Source organism: Gavia stellata, chromosome 6 (assembly GCF_030936135.1).
Source record: "Gavia stellata isolate bGavSte3 chromosome 6, bGavSte3.hap2, whole genome shotgun sequence".
In the NCBI taxonomy this organism is placed as follows: domain Eukaryota; kingdom Metazoa; phylum Chordata; class Aves; order Gaviiformes; family Gaviidae; genus Gavia; species Gavia stellata.
In genome coordinates, this window is record NC_082599.1 from 35,815,979 (window position 1) to 35,835,658 (window position 19,680).

The following is a 19,680-nucleotide window of genomic DNA, read 5'->3' on the forward strand; positions in this document are numbered from 1 at the left end:
TTCATGCATTAATGCATGTACCTTCTGAATACACTGTTTAACCTCAAGCACATATGCATCCACAGCAATACACATTTGAGTGTCACAAATAAGAAATCTAATATTATAATTATTTTCCCTGAAGACAAAGATTATCTGTTAGACTGATCTCTCCCTAGAAGGTAAAAAAGCTTCAATTCCACACATCAGGTGTATGGGATCTATTAAAACAGGCAGACAACCTACTGTTTTGCTGAGGATTGCCACATTCTGTGCTAGTTAAATAATAGATCAAGTTGGGCTGCAACAATGTTTGGCACAAACCTTATGAGGAGCAGCTGAGGGAACTAGGGTTGTTCAGTCTGGAGATGAGGAAGCTGAGGGGAGACCTTATCCCTCTCTACAATTACCTGAAAGAGGTTTGCAAAGAGGTGAACATTGCTCTCTTCTCCCAAGTGACTGGCAACAGGACAAGAGGAAATGGCCTCAAGTTGCGCCAGGGGAGGTTTAGGCTGGATATGAGGAAAAATTTCTTTACTGAGAGAGTGGTCAAGCATTGGAACAGGCTGCCCAGGGAGGTGGTGGAGTCACCATCACTGGAGGTGTTCAAGGAATGTGTGGACGTGGCATTGTGGGACATGGTTTAGTGGGCATGGTGGTGTTGGGTTGGTGGTTGGACTTGATGATTTTATAGGTCTTTTCCAACCTTAACGATTCTGTGAATGTATGGACAGAGTTGGCAAACCCAAGACTGCTCTAAAGGCAGGATTAACAAATTTCAGTTTACAATTTTTTCTGAAGCCCACAGAAAGTTTACAAAACTAACTCTAAAATGGAATTTTTAGCACAAAATGGGCCAAAATAAGGTCTAATTTATAGCATCTGTTAACCTTTTACAGAAAAAAATCCCAAAAGGATTAAAAAAGCATGCCTTAATTACAGCTCTGTTTGAGTGGATTCAACTGCAAAGGTACAGGACACTGTAAGCATTAGATGCCCCAGTCACTACAGAATTAAAGCAACATAAAGTGAATGAAGTAAATACATGCTACTTTGAAAAAATCTGTAAAATTATATTGAGAGTGTACTTTATAAATACCAAAACTGTAATGAAAATTCAAACAATACAGCAAGCACTACACAGCATTTCTCCCCAAAAAGTCTTGGTTTAAGGTACACCAGCACATAATTCCCTTTGAATAGACTTTTTTTCCTTGGTCTCTTCCTCTTAAGTCCCTGCAAAGAGTTCAGATGAGTGGAGTTCGGGAATTTCTTTAAAAACAAATTGCTTTTGTCCCCACAAATAAAAAAATACTTTGACTAAAACTGACAAGCAGCTTCGAATGCCCCCATGCTTGTCATTCCAAGAGATTAAGAGGCAGAGTCATTTGGATATCCTGATGGAAGACAGTTGCAGGAAAGAGGAAGAAGTCTCACAGATTCAAATGATACCACAAAGTTATTTGTGATGGATCTCAGTTACAGTCAGGCTGTCACATCTCTGTTGAACTTATTAGGCGCATACATATCCTTAGCTTACATAATACATGAAGTAAAGCAACTTTAGGTAACACTCTTTCATTGCAGGTCTTACCACATTACTTCACATCTGCCACATGATGAAAGCATGTATAGCTACTGCAGCCCAGCTAACACATGGCAAATTTATCTGTGTGTTTATGCCTTGTGAGTTAAAAGCACTTTGGAGTATTTTCTGCAAGACTCTCAACTTGGATTAGCAGCAAGAGATAGGATTTATACTAAACAATAATTAACAAACCACCTTTCCTAGTAGAACATCTATTTAAAGCAAGCATACATAAAGCCATACAGCCCTTACTAATCTGTAACATTGGAACCCTAGGACATATGCAACTTGAGCTCTAATATCAGCAAGAGGAGAATAGGTCTAACTCACATTCCACTCAAGGCCTGCAATCCATTTTGCTTTGTTTCAAGATGAGTAATACAACTGGAATAAGATATCAAGCAAGTTTATCTGATAAAAGCAAGTCTTGTTTGGAAGAGACTTCTACAAAGTCTCTACAGAGACCGTTCTTTTTTCCACTACAGCACAAATACAACAGGAACTTACTGAACTCACTGTTTTTAAGGAGCGGGGGAAGTTACTACGCACTGAGCTGGTGGAGGGCGAGCCAAGATGGATTAAGATGTATTCTCTGGCAAACTTACTAATGGATCCATCTACTTAACTGGCTTCAGTTTTTCATACCTGTCACTCAAGACTTTTTTAATACAATAATATACAATCATAGCCTTGAATGAAATCACGGACAACACATGCACAGGTTGTTCTTTAAAAATAAATTCTCACAATAGGTGGCTTTCCTATTCTTTATAGATACCCAGCCTTTGTAGAATTCATCCACAGAATGCATGTGTGTAAATGAAATTTACTGGATTAAGTACAAGGAGGCTGGACTTGGATGAAGAATGAACTTTTGAATTCTGCAGAACTGACCTTCTGGAACCACAGTATTAGGTATTTGCCAGTGGAAGTCACAGAGCTGAAAAAAACAAAACCAGGAGCCAAAAACTGCTCAAGTCCTGTCCTCTGGGACTTGCTGGAAGATGAGGGAAAGCATATACTGTGTCCTTACCTAATCTGAAAAGTATCTGCTTGAAAGTTTGTACTATTTGCTAAGTAAATTTTTTTTAGCCTAAGGGAAACATGGAGGCGAAAGTTAAGATTTTTAAGAACCATCAGCCAAATTCGTCAACTCATCCCAGAAGAGGAACGAAGTAAACTTGTGAGCATTCTGGTAGGATGTACCAAACCCACAAGAGATCAAGTCCCTGGTTACATGTTGATCTTGTATTCTGTAGTAGTTTGTATACAAAAGCAAGGAAGGGCCAGTTAGGACTCAACTTTTCTTACCCTTTGAAGTGGTACAAGTAGTATTAAAAACTTTTTAATCAGCTCTACATCATACCTCAAGTTCACTTAAGGACTACAGTCTATACTTCAAATTAATGTTGCTGAACCCTTTTCTCTCCCAACGCATTTCAGAGACAAAGACAGAATCCTCGGTAAGCCTCAGACGAGGAAACAGCACTCAGGCAAGTGTATTCTTGAATAAATTGCGAAAGAGAATGTGTTTTCCTGATGTTAATGTACAAATCATTCTAGTGATACAGTAATCTGTTCATTTACTATGTAATTTGGAATATGGTCAAGCTATCCTGTTCAAACAGACACTTGTAGGTGCAGTAATGGGTAGCAAATCATTCTAAGTCTCTTAAGAAAAGAAACTGATGCTAGTCTGGACTCCAAAAACCACTCTGGCACAGAGGCCAGGTCTGACTTCTTGACATTTTTCAAACTTGCACAAAGAAACAAAAACCCCATTATGCAAAGCCTGAAACAGTGACATGCTCTATTCAAGCACACAATGCAAGCAGTGCTCAAAGATTCAGTATCAAATATTCTCTGATAATTGCTATCTTCAGTGTAAAATCAGGCAGTGTCAACAAGATTGCTACAGAGCACCAAGTATCATTCACTCAGGCTCAAGCAAATTCCTGAAATGACAAGAGATGGCTGTTCAAAGTCTTCTAACAGGAGAACTAGCAAGCATGAGGTGAATCCATAGGTGACAAGCTCAAAACAAACAGAAGGGGTTACCAAAAACAATGCAAAGGAAATATGCATTGAGTCCCAAGTCCAAGTACATGAACTTTACATAGATGCACAGAAAAAAGAAGCCTGGACACATTCATGGAAGAATACATCCACAGCCCCTAAATATAAAAGCACTTCTTCCAGTTCAGAAAGTTGAAGTCATAAGTTGCTCCCACAAAACACTCTTCCAGCTTCCCCTTTCAGTTCCTTTCTAGGCATCTATTCATAGCCACTGTTAGACAACGAGGTTTCAGAAATTCTGGTCTGATTCAGTACGGTCATTACTGCAGTTGTCTTCACAATACAGTAGTAAACCTACACACAGATAAGTGTTCTGAACATGTTTGTTCCCAGCAGTTTGTAAGGGTTACTGAACCTTAGGAACTGAAACTGCAGTCAATTTGAATTTCTTATTGCCAAGGGCATTTTTCAGTTTTGCTGCTTTCTCCCCACCACCCTCTGTCAGTGCCAGAAGCAACCACCTTATTTGCAGCTTACACTTTAGATGACAATGTGGAACGTCAGCCTTGAAGAATCAGGTGTCAATGGACCTTTCCATGATATAGATTTAAATAAGATTTCCTGATCTTGTGCACATATGCTTCTTCAACAGTTTACACTTGGGATATGACAAAGTGATAGATATTTGCCCTCCTGAATGATACCCATTACAAATTTTTTAAATCATAGGGCTAATAATATTTAGCCGCAGATGACAGACCTCAATTCAGTTTTGATGACAGCAAATAAGGAAAAAAAAAGTTACTCTAAAGAAAGTGTACATTAACTAGACTGTATAGAAAGTGTCTTAAATGCAGTTGTTTCTTGTGTAAAGGATCCAGCACCATAAAATACTGACACTTGGCAGCCCAGAAACCTACACACAAATACTTGGCATATCTAACTATAACTCACCCTTCTACAACCTTCCAATTCTGTCAATAGGAAAAAAAAACCTCAAAACCTACAGTTGAAGTCATAACGCCATTTACAATGCTGGCAAATAGTCATATGGGCACACATGACCTAAAACATTCATGATGAAAGCTTTCTAAAGTCTTGAGTAGCAGGTAGGATCCCTATAAGCATAGGCTTTTGAAGATTTTAAACCTCATCTTTGACTCCTGGCAATTATATTTGCTCAACTTCAGATTAGCAAACAACAATTACAAACCACCTTTGTACGCAACTAACCATGTACTTGCCCTTTACCAACAAGGAGATAACTCTTTCAAGACAACCAAATGACTCATACCAGCTAAACAACTCACCAAGATACAGATATGAGATTACACATTGATATATTCATTTGTATTTATACAAGCCACAGTAAGTCAGATTTATATTGTCAAAGCAGTACAAAAGCAGCCCTAGCAGTACAGTGCCAAACTGAAGTAAGATGAAGTAACTTCCACAGCTTGAGTTTTCTTTTTTTTTTAATCCTACTTTACTATTTCTTCCTCGCTGCCTTCTGCACAAAAGCACACTATAAGTACAACTGCTATACTGGTAACCGCAGAGTCAGTCAAAACTGACCAGCAACTTACTGAGGTTACATCCCATTCTCCAGCTTGCAGAAGCCCTACTCTCTCTCAAGCTACTTCATTTGCAGTATATCCTCAAGTGTTAGCTTTTCTATCATCTGTAATATACCAATAGTTACATTCATTATAGAAAAATAAAACAAGAGCTATTACTTCTAAAACAGTTTTTCTTAGCAGCTGAAATACACTTGATTCCTCTTTTGTTTTACCCCACGCAAACACTATTGTTTACATCTTATTCAATCTTTAAGAAAGAACAGATATAAACAGCCTAGTCTTTGATAAAATAAGATACATGTAGTTGAAAAATCTTGTCTTAAAGTATGTTCTTATTCTGGATTAAAATAGTTAACAATTTAACATAAACAAAGAAAAATCAAGGTAATAACTATATCCATCATAAGTAAATAGAATTTAAATTATAGTAACATTAAAGTGAGTACAACCACAAGCTTAACCAAACATAACTGAAATGACATAAAGAAATGTGTAAAAGGGAACAGTGTGCTAATACTACAAAAGTGACCTAATCCACACAGGTTTTCCAGTTTTTGCTTTACATAATCACAGAATCACTAAGGTTGGAAAAGACCTGTAAGATCATCAAGTCCAACCATCAACCCAACACCACCATGCCCACTAAACCATGTCCCACAATGCCACGTCCACACATTCCTTGAACACCTCCAGTGATGGTGGCTCCACCACTTCCCTGGGCAGCTTATTCCAGTGTTTTACCACTCTCTCAGTAAAGAAATTTTTCCTCATATCCAGCCTAAACCTCCCCTGGCGCAATTTGAGGCCATTTCCTCTTGTCCTGCCACAAAATTCCACAGTATTAAAATAAAGGTATCTTCTTTATGTTCTGAGAATGAACCAGAAAGCTTTAGAAATGTTACCTGTTTTCTGTGTATCAGCACTCCTGTAACTTGTGTCAAAAGCATCTATGAGCAGGCAATACCACAGTAAATGACACAGTGCTCTTACCACTTCTGTAAGGGAAAGCAGTACTGCAGAATTTATCCACTTACAAGAAACATTCTCTACAGAACCCCAAGCAACATAAACTTACTGTTCTCATGCGCCATTGTTTCCCTAAGCCTAAAGTACACTACATCGCCATGAATTCAGGAAGTTTCCCTAAAACCCAAAGACAAATTTAAAATAGTGAAATGGAATAAACTATGCAGAGAGAATAATTATGTATGCAACACTGAAATGAGAGCTGCAACAAGTCTTGAACCAACCAATGGACTTTTCAAGAGCATAGAGCATTATTCTGGTAGCAATGCCATGACACCTAGTTCCTTCCTTCCTCAAACTTCAGTGCTACTATAGTATACCTCTATTGGTAGTTATTCATTTAATCTAGCTGTTTGTGAAGTCTGTTTGCTGCAAGCTAATTTTAAAAGCAACTTTTCCTTTCTAAGTGAAAATTCCAAGTCATCAGGTTAGAGTTTGTTCAGAACTTTTAGTCACATATCAAAAAGAAAGGTGTCAGGTAATCCAGCTGTTGGAAAGACTCTCAGTGCAAAGCATGCATATGCTAAACAAATAGCTTAAGTATGACCTAAAAAGCCTGTGGAGAATTGAGCAGAGGTTGTACTTCACCTCTGAGCATCAACTGTTAAAGGCACGATTCCAACAGCTTCTACCATTACAGCATGTAGTTTCAGCTAGAGCAAGTGGAGAAGCATTAATCTGACAAGTAGTTTAGCTGTGACTTATCAGAAGGAAAAAAACCACTCAGCTCACAAAGTAGGGACAGGAGTTTGAGCAGGCTCTTCACCTTCCATTTTTAAGGCTCTTCACCTTCTACTTTTTGGTAGCAACATTAAGAATGCAACATTTTTGGCCAAAACTTCCCAACTCCGCTGGCTGAGAATGAGGTTCTGGCAGATTCTGCCTATTTCAAACCCCATTTAGGTATCTGCACCTCATTTAATTTGAAAGGCAGAGATGCCTACCTGCAAGCCAGAGACTGACTTTAGAAGAGACTAGACAAGCCCCATGAAGAAATTTTGTAGCAGCTCTTGGGACTTAATTTCAACTGAATCTTCCTTCTGCCTCCACAAAATGCAAGGAGCTCCACAAACTGAGAATTAGGTTGCAAAAGTTACAGGTGCTTCAGAAGTCACTTATTTTTATTTGCCAAAAATAAGTTGTTATAAGTTCTAAAAACTTTTAAAAACAGTATTACTAGCATGACAACCATTTAAAGAGAATTCTGCCTGCTTTGAAATCATACCTTCCTTTGCAACACAGTCACACATGTCCAGTTAAAACTTCCCTCTGCAACCTGGACTCCTACTCCGCAAGCATTCATAAGCTTTCATGTACCCACAAATATGAACTATCCTTTCAAAGCATTTCCACCTGTAGCTGAGAAAGTCCAACACATTGCATTTGAAACAAGCATGAAACAATGCTTTTGGCATAAATCCTGGGACAGGTCAATGATTTGGATGTCCCAGAAACAGGCTTTAAAGAACTTGGTATACTGCAAGAAAAACCATTAAGGTATGTTTCCCCAGGGTAGATCTACAATATAGTGTAGCAACATCAGACATGATCAAATATGACTGCAATGGAAGGGTTTGATTTTACTTTTACTCCAGAGCATTTATTTTAAATGAGTGCTAAGATACATCCCATCACCCTAACTCTAACAATGCAGCAGCATTAGCATTCTTGATAACTTAATATTTGCAAAATATTGTCTCCAGTATACCATTCTACCATTTGCCCAAAGATCATGAGAGAAAAGCAGGAACCTTGCTATTAGAAACCCACCACAGATTTTATATCAAAAAGAGGCTTTTGGTGGTCTATTGATACGTGTTTTAGTAGCTCATTTTGACAGAAAAAAGGTATACAAAGTTGTATTTTCTAGAAAAGGGGTACATCAATACTGAGAATAATCTTAGGATTTAGTTTGCTTTGAGTGGTTGATGATTGCTCCCTGTTAAGTTACAGAATTAAAATGATCCGTTGATACATGCACATAATGCTGTGTTTAACCGCTTCAGGAAAAATATGCTTTAACTCTCCATGGCAGTTTTCTCATGCTTCCTCATCCCATCCTGCCGCCCCCTGCCCACCTCCCCACCCCCCCCCCAGCCCTCCTGCACAAGCCTGTTATCCTCACAAGACTGGACACATTCATTTGAAAAACGTTTCAGAGCACCTAGGAACAACTTTTGTGTTTTTTTTACATACTTTACAAGCAATGGAGAAACATGATTTCTTTAACTAAAATTGTTAAAAGTAACAGCAGGAGCCACACTTCTGTCTCATTCAGAAAGATACATCCAACATGTGAAATGCTCTATTGCCACATATAATTTCTATGCTGCAGTACAGACAAAGCATGTGCAACTTGAAGTCTCGGACAATTTACTACCCTGTATGTCTTGCTCTGTATTGTAATTTTTTAAAAAAGCATAAAAGTGGCAAAGCAGAAAAAAGGTGTTAATTGTCTCACATTGTAGGGCATATTAATTTAGGTTGAATTCATATTAGATGAGAAAGCTCTTCAAGTAAGAAGTTCCCACTTCATGAAAACATCCAAAGGTCAGAATATTAATTCTTCCAAGAAAGAAACATAAATCTAATGAAACTCAAGTTACACGGGTTCTGGAGGGACTCTTATTTGAGCAACTCATGTTCAGATTTCCACAGTAAATGATATCACCAAGTAATCTGCCATTGTTCCAAAGCCATAACAACAGAAAGTTTCTAATGAATTTATATTGATATCACTTAGGCAGCAGAAAACAGTTTAAGATTAAAAGTAACAGAGCATGCATTCATTTTCTTTTCCTGTTTCTTTTATTTGCATTCTCATTAAATCTCAAGATGTCTTCTACTCAAGACAGGCCTGATTTCTAAGTTTATTCTTTAAGACCTACATATCTAGTATTACTAGAATAAGTGAGTGGCACTTCAATATTCAATTACAAATTCAGAGCCCTGGTTTAGAGCACCGACTTCATGATTTAAAGCCTGACAATAATTCTGCAGCCTAACAACAAAGTAGTCAAAATTTGTTTCTATAACAATCTGAAGTCTATGAACTTGGAACTTGATTTAGTGTATTCTGCTTACAAGCAGCAACTGAAAAGTCACTTGAATGGCAGATGCAATTATGGCAATACATGGAAATTGGTCATTAACTACAGAAGTATTTGGGACACAGTGGACTCAAATGAACCAGAGCTGAACAATATCAACACAGCTTAACAATCCTAGGAAGCAACATGTTATGTTTGTTGATAGGGTTTACCTGGCAAGGTTTTGGTAGCGGGGGGGCTACAGGGGTGGCTTCTGTGAGAAGCTGCTAGAAGCTTCCCCTGTGTCCGATGGAGCCAATGCCAGCCGGCTCCAAGACAGACTCACCGCTGGCCAAGGCCAAGCCCATCAGCAACAGTGGTAGTGCCTCTGATAACATATTTAAGAAGGGGGAAAACAACTGCGCAATGGCAGCCAGAGAAGAGAGGAGTGAGAATATGAGAGAAACAACTCTGCAGACACCAAGGTCAGTGAAGAAGGAGGGGGAGAAGGTGCTCCAGGCATGGGAGCAGATTCCTCTGCAGCCCGTGGTGAAGACCATGGTGAGGCAGGCTGTCCCCTGCAGCCCACAGAGGTCCACAGTGGAGCAGGTATCTGCAGCCTGTGGAGGACCCCACGCCACAGCAGGTGGATGCACCTGAAGGAGGCTGTGACCCCGTGGGAAGCCTGTGATGGAGCAGACTCCTGGCAGGACCTGTGGACCCATGGAAAGAGGAGCCCACGCTGGAGCAGGTTTGCTGGCAGGACTTGTGACCCTGTGGGGGACCCACGCTGGAGCAGTCTGTTCCTGAAGCACTGCACCCCGTGGAAGGGACCCACGCTGCAGCAGTTCATGAAGAACTACAGCCCACACTAAGGACTCACACTGGAGAAGTTCATGGAGGACTGTCTCCTGTGGGAGGGACCCCACGCTGGAGCAGGGGAAGAGTGTGAGGAGTCCTCCCCCTGAGGAGGAAGTAGCAGCAGAAACAACATGTGATAAACTGACCACAGCGCCCATTCCCCATCCCTCTGTGCCACACAGGGGGAGGATGTAGAGAAAATCGGGAGTTCAGTTAAGCCCAGAAGAAGGGAGGGGTGGGTAGAAGGTGTTTTTTAAGATTTGGTTTTATTTCTCATTATCCTACTCTGATTTGATTGGTAATAAATTAAACTGTTTTCCCCAAGTCGAGTTGGTTTTGCCCACGACAGTAATTTCTGAGTGATCTCCCTGTCCTTATCTTGACCCATGAGCCTTTCGTTATATTTTTCTCTCCCCTGTCCAGTGAGGAAGGGGAGTGATAGAGCAGCTGGCACCCAGCCAGGGTCAACCCACCACATTTGTAAAAACTGTCATTTGCATAGGAAAGAGGAGTTGCAATGAACTAAGAGCAAAGCAAGCTATATCACAAGAGGAAAAAACAAATATAATCTCAGTGAATGGCCACATTTCAAACAGTATGACATCTGGGGGGTGGGGGTTAACAACCACACAACAAAAAGATCATACACCTATCATTTAAAATCAGTAGACACATTTAAGGAACCTCTTGAAGGGTACCATGTGGCATCATCTGGTTTCTGTTTCATCACTCAGTTAACTTCCTATTCCCACTTTTGTCAGTTCCTCTCTTTACTGTACAAGCAGGGACCTTCTTTTAGGTATTCCTTCTTCCCTTGATGTGAAGTATATGCACATCCTACCGCTGCTACTGAATTTATACAGGACTTATTTTACCACACTGAAAAGCAGTTTTAAATGGTTAAGTAAGTTAGTCCTTGTCACTGTTTCATTGGATTGCTGCAACTTCGTGAGCATTGGTGAACTATCATCCACTTTGCCAGAATAGGACAAAACATCTAAGACGCTTAAATACCAGTAAAATGGGCATGAATCAAAGATTTTAATTACTTCCTTAAGGAATGAATGAATGTATGCATTATGTATGCAAAGGAACTACACAGTTTAGAGATCTCTGATTATGTTAAGTTTCAGGTGGAAAAATCCTTATCAGTTTTCCCTGTACAGCTACAGCTTGCCAGTAACAAAAGTTTGGGATGAAATATCACTGGACAAACAACCATTACATTCTAGTAAGAACTCTTGGCAACCAGTGCAAATGTACATGTTTCAGATACTCTTAAGTTTTGCTGTAAGACAAAAAGAATTATATTGAAAATACGTATGCCAAATAAAAGTTACTAAGGCAGCAAAAAACAAAAAAATAGCAGAGATTGCTGACCTACTCAGGCAATCTCTAACATGATGCAGAAGTGCTGGAAGAGTAGTTCTGCTATATTTGCACACATTACTAAAAATTCAACAAAACTTCAACTAGCTGAAACAACAGAATTCTGGTATTTCAAGCAATATCATTAAGTACTCTGCAAAACAGATGTTCCCTTTGTTGTGTTTCACTACGTAACATGACAAATTTGATTGTCTGAAGTATAGTGTCTCAATCACAACACCACTGTGGTGAAAATACCCATTATTTACAGTACTGACATAAAATGCTGCTAAGAAAACAGGAATGGGGGAAAGAAACTTGAATTTTTTTCTTCAGCTTTACAATTAGATGTAAATCACATTCTCTCAAGACAAGCAGGAATTGGTAAATACTATACCAGCGCTGGCAAAGCTACAGAATGCATATGTAAGCAGACGTGCAGAATTACTGTCAAAAGCCTCTCACCTGCTCCTCTGGCTGCTGCGCTGGGAATTTAGTTCAAAGCAGTAAAAAAAAATGCAGGAGCCTATTAGTCTTTCTAGACCTGACATATGGAGTTAATATAATGGGGAACGTGAAAGATGTGAGTGGAAAGACTACAGCTTATTGAGCCTAAAATCTGTAACTGAGTAAAAGCACTAGCATGTCTGCAGCATGTGACATGAAGCAGGTAGGTATTTTGGCACAATCTAAATAAAGTCAATGAGAAAGGTATTCTTTTAACTGAGTAGACAGTAATTGGTTCAGCCAGATGTGCTACTAACCACAAACTGTAGAATACTCAGAATTTCACTGGCAAAATCCAGTGTAAAGTTACTGTAAGGACCACAAAATTGTTGCTTTAGCACGAAGTACCAAGAGCTAAGGAATTCCCTAGTATCACTCCTCCCCACGCTTTCAAAAAAATTTCCCTTCATCAGCCTACCGCAAAATATATGACATTGCAGTCTGATTTTGCAACCTACTTCAACTCCAAAAGAGTAACACAATTTCCTTCAGCCAGCAAACACTGAGAAGGAGTGTCACTGGGGAAAAAAGTTCTCATTTTTGTACCTGAAGATCCTATAGCCTGCTTCCTCACATAGAGGTGTTACTGTAGTATATCCAACATGTCTTACATAATAGACTGTTTGAAAACATTCACAATATCCTAATTTTCAGAGACGGTGGCTGGTATTAAAAACCTGTTAAATGCAGTTTTTAAAGATTTATTAGGTCAACTTAATTCTTTTACACATATTCCAGTCATTTCCTTTAATACAGCAAATACTGCAGGATTAAAAAGAATTTAAAATACAAAACAATTGTCTTTACATATGAGAACCAGATTCAAGTACTTGAAAACAAACCACAATGATATAGTACAGCCTTGCCCATTAACCATTCATTAAGACCTTATATTATCCAGCACTAGCTTCTATACAATACTCAGACTGCTAGACAGCTTAATTATTTGAGTACTAGATTTAATTCTCTATCGCATATTTAAAGCGTAATGGGCTTCTTCCCTCCTTTCCAAAAAAAAAAGAATTGCAATAAAATATAGTAATAGTACTGAATCATAGTGTTTAGTATTAACAAAAATATTAACGTTGTATGCACTATTCATCACATTGAAGTTAATGCCTTGCTGAAGCATAAATATTTATCCAGTGCAAACAGCAGGAAACCTTAGGAGACAGCGTGGCTTTAAGCACTGAAGTGAGTTAATTAGTATCCAGTGCAGCCTCAGAGCTTACTATGCTATTTTTAATTAAAGGTTAGCTTCAAAATAGAAAAAAAGCAACAAAATGCAAGGGATATCTTATCCCTTACCTAAGAGAGCCATCTTTAGTAGCTATCAAAAGTGCGCAAAATATACAGTTTCTGTCACTAAATTTAGAATGAGAGCTCTTATGCCAATCAGGATGGAAAACAAATACTCAGTGACTTTTGCATCAGCAATAGGTGTGTTTTACTACTCAGCTAGTATTGCTTTTACCTAAATCTCTTTGTTACGCTTTGTTTGCTACACAGCATTTTGTATCATCAGGGGTTAGAGATGGAAGAACACAAACATACATCTGTTTTGGAGAGATAACCCATTTCTAGACTTCCTCTCAACAACCAGAGGATTCTCCAGTAAAACTGGTCATTTAAAATAAACTTAAGAAATGTTTTCATGCACGCCCTCGTTTTTCATTACATTCTCCATACAGGAGAGTGATGATTATTAAGTATCTGTCCAAATTCCACATGCTTTATTGATTCCAGTTCTAATAAATAACACTCCTAGTAACAACTATTTATCAAACCCACTTGTATTAAATTTGTACACCATTTAGAAGTTACACTGAAGCCTTATATGAAGCCCTTAATTCATCACACTGAAACAAATACACCAGCATCATCTCATTTCTGGCACTGCAGTGACAAGAAAGGATCACATTCAGACTATTTCAGTACTCACTTGGCCTGTAAGTTGTGCTGCTTTCATTCACTACCTTTCCAGTCATTACCAAAGCATGTAAGTTCATGTGGGGATGCATCTAAAGAAATCGCTGTAAACAACAGTCGCCCTCCCAGACTAAGCCAACATTCTATTTTTATTCTGCTGCTCTTGAACACGGTCCTAATTAGGACAAAGGCTTCACAACAGTTTCACCAGAAGTACAAGAAAACATTTCATACCCTGCATTATTTTAGATGTGCTATAAATTGAAAACTATTATAGTTGTTGGATCTTTCAGATGTTGCTTTTCTTTTTTTTAATCTGTCTATTTTTCAATCCAGAAGTATTTGAGTTTCCACACTAACAAAGTTCCACCACAAATTCTGATAGAAATCTGATGATTTACAATAAGAACAAATGCAGAAGCATTTCACCCCTCAGCCTCAGGGAAAACTTTTTAAATTTCACCAATGTTTTCAAATAACTTCAAATATTTTAAAGTGTCAGTTATTTATAAAAAAAAATAAATCTTGAGAGCATGCAGAAGTCCTTCGTCTTAAAAGCATGTGCATACACTTATAATATTCATTAGAGAGTAGAGGGAAGATTCTGGTCAATGCAGGAACTAACAAACATTTTAATGGCATGCAGAGCTTGAGCAGCCTAGAAGCTTTAAGTACGGCCTTGCAGCAATATGCAGTTGCTACACATTCAAAACATTTTCATACTTTAGTACTCCTTGTCTTCGATGACACTGATCTGACACAGCTTTCAGTCCTTATCCTCACAACACTTTGTTACTGCCTTCCAAGATTATCTCAAGAAGCATTAAAAAAAAAATAATCCAATTTAAGTTTCTAATTAACTGATGCTAATAAAACAAGGCTTTAATCCCAACACACTCTCCAGTCCCAAATGTGCATTTAATATGCCACCATTTCAATTCCGGCAACTGAGGACAGCAAACTGCCAAAAGGGCCTTTTTTTTTTTTTTAAAAAAGAAAATATGGATTTAAAGAAAAGATATCATGCCTACAATTCTAATTAAGGTGGGGGTTTTTTATACCTGCATAATTAAACAGAATAGCATTAACAAATCAAAAGCTGTAATTTTGTTGAGCAGGAAAACTATCACATTCCAGTAAAACAACAAATACTTTCAAGTACATCCTATCAAGTACAAACACACTGAAAAGCACTGCATAGAAAATGCAGGTTTCAAGCACATTGTATTTTCGTAATACCATGGAAGACGTCTTAGATATTACACAGAGTCACTCCAGTCATCAAGCTATTACACCTCAGAAGATAAATACAAATTTGCAGTCTTAGTTTTTCTAAAGTGTAAGAGAGTCGGACTCTAGTTCTCCTAACTTCAAAGAAGACAGAGCATACACACAGCAAGCGTCCTGTCACCAGGCTTCTCATTTCCTATAGAGCATGACAGGATCTCCTGCTTAAACTTCATGCATACCGCTCCTAAAGACTGACTGCTTGGTAACACTAAGTAACACACAAGTGCAGTGATTCATACATGTAATCTCCATTTATGCTAACAAAACTACCCACACAAATCCTATGGCAGACTTAAGTATAAGCTTTGTACCCAATCTTGCATTTCCAAGAGAGGAAGCATGCCAGGTTACACAGAGAGCATATTTGCCTAAGTTAAGGCTTGGGAATGCAACCTGACCTGGTGATCCACCTAACGGATTTAAGTCTAAGCTGGTCCCGATATATATAGGCTTTGTATATTTGCAGAGAGCCCAGGTGATGTTTGTTAAGAGTCCAAGTGCTACTGCATTTTAATATTCTCATCACATAAACATTTAAGCCTCATGAAAGTTTCATTTAAAAGCCTCAAATATAAAGAGTACTCCACAGGCTCTTAGTCCCAAAGGAAAGCCTGGGACCTGTGACCTTTCTCTTACAAATCATGCGGATTTCTCAAACTATGCATCTTCCACACAACCTGAAACAAAACAGTGTCACATCGGGCCATAAAATGCGTGTTTATTTTCTAATTGAAATAGCCAGACATTAGCCAACATTTGATAAATAATAATATATGTCTCCAGAATGAACAACATGATTTTCACATTGCATGCGTTAAAGTCAGTGACAGGTTAAGAGAGACCCTAATTATGTACCCTTCAGGCAAGATTTAATGAAAATACATTTCCTGACATGAACATACACAGAAGGTTCAAGATACCAGGGTTTCACACTAACATGTACGAAGAATTAGACTTTAACTCGGCAACTTACTATTAGGCTGGATACAGTCATAACATATGCAACAGTAAACAGGCTCTTTTCCCAGCTTAAAGCCAGCCCCATTGTGCTAAGTAAAATACAGATGACACATACCGTTGGCAGTGCCTAGCCTTGCAATATCTCACGCACATGCTTGCTTGCGATACAAGTCCTTGCAAAATTAGAATCCAAGTGACTTAACTACCCAGCTATGCCTATGAACATGTCTACCATGGACTCTCTCAAGAGAAAGAAAACCCTCCCATTCAGGAGACTATGGCAAAAGTTCAACACGATTCTGCCTGTGAAAGCCTTCTCCCTTGCAAGCAGCATTCTGAATAAATTTAACTTGTACCTTTAAAACAGCTTAACACTTAAAGGAAGTGAATTGCTACAGTTAATAAATCATCCGAAGCAATACTGAACTTCCTCAAAATTGTCACCCCTCTGATAAAAGGCCTGTTAAAAGTACCTTGTCTCGTAAAGAGATTATCACAGAAGAGAAGCAGCAGAGTTTCACATTTCAAAAGTAGTATTTTCATATTGTTTTACTCTAGAGGAAAAAAATACGTCCAAGAACACTGCCAGATGGATCTAAAACCCAACTTCAAAGTACGTTACTCCTACCAGAAGTATTTCACTGATGAAAGTTAACTAGTTTGGAAGTTAATTTGACCAAGCTTTATAACACTACTCACTTTTCACAACATAAAAGACCTTGTTGGAAGGTGGAGAGGACAACAAAAGCAAGACAACTGTCATAGAAGAAGGCATTCTGTGAAAAGCACAAGCTTCTGAAGACACTTTGCAGCATCTAGCTACATTATTGCAGGGAGAAAACTGCAGAAAAGCCTTTTAGATGCAATGAAAAGCAATCAGCAACGTCACTCTACACTTCGCTACATAAAACTGCTTTTTGTTTCTTTGCAGTGTCATTTGTTCAAGTTGCCTTTAAAAAAAAAAACCTAATCGCCAAATCTGAATTTGCAGCTATAGCAAAACCACCTAACAGCAATCACTTAATAGAAACTTTCATATTTTGTTCTTCTGTAGTCGTCTTCTCACACACTAGCAATGTATATTAAAAATTATGAAAGATCAATGCTAACAAGACTTAATAATCCTCGAGTACACAAATCTTTTCCTTGCGAACGTAAGACTTCAGGAGCTTTGTCGAGACAGAATTAGAATTCAATGGGACAGGAAACAAAGGTGATGGCTTTCAGGATTACAGGGAACAAGACAAGTTCATGGGCATTACCGCTGCTTTTACCGTTACCTTTAAAACACAAAGCACACGGAAAGTTACTTCAATTTAACGTGCGTGAAGTTAAATAACGAAGCCTACACAAGCACAACCCCCTGCAGTCTGCGGCACCTCCTACTTACGAACCTCAACCGCAAACTCTCAGCAATTGTAACTGTTGCTGCCACCTCTCGCATCCCTACCCGCGGACACCGAAGTCAACGCGGCAAGAAAAAAAACATACAGAAGAGGTGGGGTAGAATGAATGTATTTCACAGCACGTCACGTCACTAAACTATTTCCTAAATACTCCCACGAGTAGGCACAGAAGCCCAGCACAAGGAGCGGAAAGTCTGCTGCCAGGCACCACACTGTCTGCCCCGGGCTCCGGGGAGACGAGCGGGAGCAGCTCCTTTGTCTCGCCCGCAGCCGGCTGCCCGCACCCCCAGCTGCCTTCTCCAGGCGACACAAGTGACCGCTGCCCGCCAGCCCCAAGCCGCACCGGCGAGGTCGCCGCTTCCCCCCCCGCCCTCCCCAATCGCCGCCCGGGAGCTGAGCGAGACACTGGGCGCGGGAAGACCCCGGCAGGCGGCCAGAATGCCGGCGGCGCTCCAGGGGGACCGGCGAGAACGGGGGGAGGCTGAAGCCAGTCCCGGGGTCCACCCCGCGGCCCCACTCACCCCGCCCCGCACCGGGGTCAGAGACCGGCCCTCTGCCCGGCAATGCGGGAGGGGGCCCGCCGAGCCCGTCACGGCCCCCCGCCCTGCCCCTCCACCGACCCCCACCGCGCCCGGGCACCGGCCTTTCCCCCAGCCCCGCCACGGCAACTCCGCCGCCTCCTCCCTCCCCGCGCCCTTCACCCACCGCCGCCGCCCCCTCCCCCCGCGCGAGCCCGGCGAGTAACGGCCGCTCCAGCCGCGCGCCGACGGCTGCCCCAGGGCGGGGCGGGGGAGGCCGCCGCGGAGTCGGCGCGCGGGACCTGGAGCCAGTGGGGCTCTCTTCAACCGGCCGTTAGTTGCCCAACGGCCGCAGACCGTCCCACCAGCGCAGAAGGCTACTCCATCCCGGCAGGGGAAAGTTGGCTCCGCAGGAGCGGCCGCTAGTCAAACTCACCCGTCCCGCCCGGCGGCGGCTCCTCCTCCACCACCACGGCCGCTCGCGGACTTATTCGCCCGCCGGCAGCGACAGCGGCGACGGCGGCCAGCGGCGGGCTGGCACCGCCCGACCCCGCCGCTGCCTGGCGGCTGCCGCAGCCAATGGGAGACCGAAGCGCGGTCACGCCAGCCAATAGGATGGCAGAGAGGACCGTGCGGGCGCCCGCGCCCTCCTCTCCCCCAATGGGTGGTGCTGCCCCGCTCCGAGGGCGGGCGGCGGCCGGGCTGGGCGGGTGGGGGCCGCTGATCTGTGAGGGCGCCCCGGGGGGGCGGGCACCGCCGGCGTACCGCCGCTGCAGGCCCGGAAACGTGAGAGGCGGCGGTAGCCCCGGGGGGAAAACAAGTCATTATTTCCCCGCCGGGGCTGAATCGGGAACGTGGCTCCAGCGCCGGGCAGCACCCAGCCCCGCCGCGGCGGCAGCTGAGGCAGAGCCCGGGGCGCTGGGGAGGGTCGTGCCCCGAGGGGAGATGCTGCCTCCGGGGCTGCGGGAAGCGCCCGCTCTCGAAACTGCCCTGCGAGCGCTGGTGGGAGCTGTCACACAGAACAAAACACGCAGCGGCAGCGCTTGGGATGGGTTTGAGGGAGCCGGCACCAGATACGTGTATTTTACCGCTGTCCGAAAACACCACCCCCTCCCTTCCTCACCCCTCCGGCTCCCATCGCTTAGAAACAAAAATAGAGCTAGCGATAGGCTGACTAATGAGACTAATAAAGCAAAATAAAGTCTTTAACTTCCCCAGCCCTCACAAAGGGACGATTATACTGGCTGACAGCTCCGCAAGGGATGTTTCCAGGCACTTTAGTGAGAATACCTCATAATTGAATACTTCTTAATTTTTATCAGGCGTATCTTTATCATTATTTAGAGACTGGATTCTTAACAGCCTTCCCAAAGCGGAACAATTGTGGGCAACTCTCATTCCACAGCACTCTAAGGCCTTTTTCGATTACAAGTACTTTCCTCTTTTTTTGCAGTTTTTGTCTACTGACTCCATCGTTGGATTGTTCTGAAGAATGAACATGTAATAAAACTGAATATTGCATAATTAGCTACTTTTTGTTTTAATTAAAGTTCGGTTTACATTTCTTGTTACAACCAGGGTTTCTTTGCAAGCGTGCTTTGAGGATTAAGTTTTAATCGTCAG

General features: G+C 41.3%; 1 protein-coding gene across 1 annotated transcript in view; it reads right to left on the minus strand.

The window, feature by feature from the left end:
- HYCC1 (hyccin PI4KA lipid kinase complex subunit 1) overlaps window positions 1-18,532 on the minus strand; it is a 49,221-nt gene extending 30,689 nt beyond the window's left edge. Inside the window, exon 1 of the mRNA XM_059818616.1 lies at window positions 18,494-18,532. The gene's annotated coding sequence lies outside the window, so the exon portion shown is untranslated. The remainder of the gene's footprint in view (window positions 1-18,493) is intronic.
- Window positions 18,533-19,680: the final 1,148 nt, after the last annotated feature.